Source organism: Henckelia pumila, unplaced genomic scaffold (genome assembly GCF_033568475.1).
Source record: "Henckelia pumila isolate YLH828 unplaced genomic scaffold, ASM3356847v2 CTG_461:::fragment_3, whole genome shotgun sequence".
In the NCBI taxonomy this organism is placed as follows: domain Eukaryota; kingdom Viridiplantae; phylum Streptophyta; class Magnoliopsida; order Lamiales; family Gesneriaceae; genus Henckelia; species Henckelia pumila.
This window is the reverse complement of record NW_027331831.1, coordinates 10,807,561-10,808,359: the sequence shown is the minus strand read 5'-3', so window position 1 is coordinate 10,808,359 and position 799 is coordinate 10,807,561. Positions and strand designations below refer to the sequence as shown.

The window sequence follows — 799 nt, the reverse complement described above, 5'->3', positions numbered from 1 at the left end:
TCACTCGGAGAAGGATTCTGAATATGCAATGAATAAGATGGATAGGACAACTGATCAATAGCACGTGTATCCTCTGTGGTTTTTTTTCTTATTACTGGCCGCAGAGAGGATCTTACCCAAGAGCTGCTCCATCTTACCGAAGCGTTTCTGATACTGCTGGAACTCCTGTCGAAGCTGTTGCGTCTCCGCTCTAGCAGCTGATGCGTCAGCTACGGCGACCTGTATCGCCTCATTCTGTGCGGCCATCAACGACTTCATTTGGCTAGAGCCACGAGGACGAGGGGTCATCTCATCCTGGTATATGGTATGTGCGGTGGAAACGATACCATATACCCGTCGATGACTAACACCACCGACGACATCGAAATATATCGCATTCACCTGCTCAGGGGTGGGAGTGTGTTGGGCATCTCCAGTATGCCTCAATGGGAACTGCTCGTCGATACGACGCTCCACCTCTTCCTGTTTTACCAAATGACAAATTTACATGTATGCATATGCCTCCAAATTTAACATTTTGGAAAAAATAAATCATAATTGAATATATACATACGCTGATCTGCTGGGACTTGCCATCGGCAAAGGTCCCGTTCGCCCGCTTGTGCGTCTTGAGATGTAACTCGTAACTGTTTGGATCTCTGTTAAGCTCCTCATGCTGCATTGGACGTACATACATAGATAATTACAAGTAACAAATAATTAATATGATAATAATATTGATTATATAATATTTTCTTATATTATGTAATCAGATATTTCTTACCATACTCACAGCATGTACCGCAAAGGGTCTCGAGCC

At 43.8% G+C, this 799-nt stretch overlaps 1 long non-coding RNA gene across 1 annotated transcript; it reads right to left on the bottom strand.

The window, feature by feature from the left end:
* Positions 1–327: 327 nt before the first annotated feature.
* LOC140871367 (uncharacterized) lies at positions 328–799 on the bottom strand. Its single transcript, XR_012147681.1, has 3 exons — positions 764–799; positions 554–655; positions 328–462 (listed from the first exon to the last, which is right to left on the bottom strand). It is a non-coding gene; the product is annotated as an uncharacterized lncRNA (long non-coding RNA).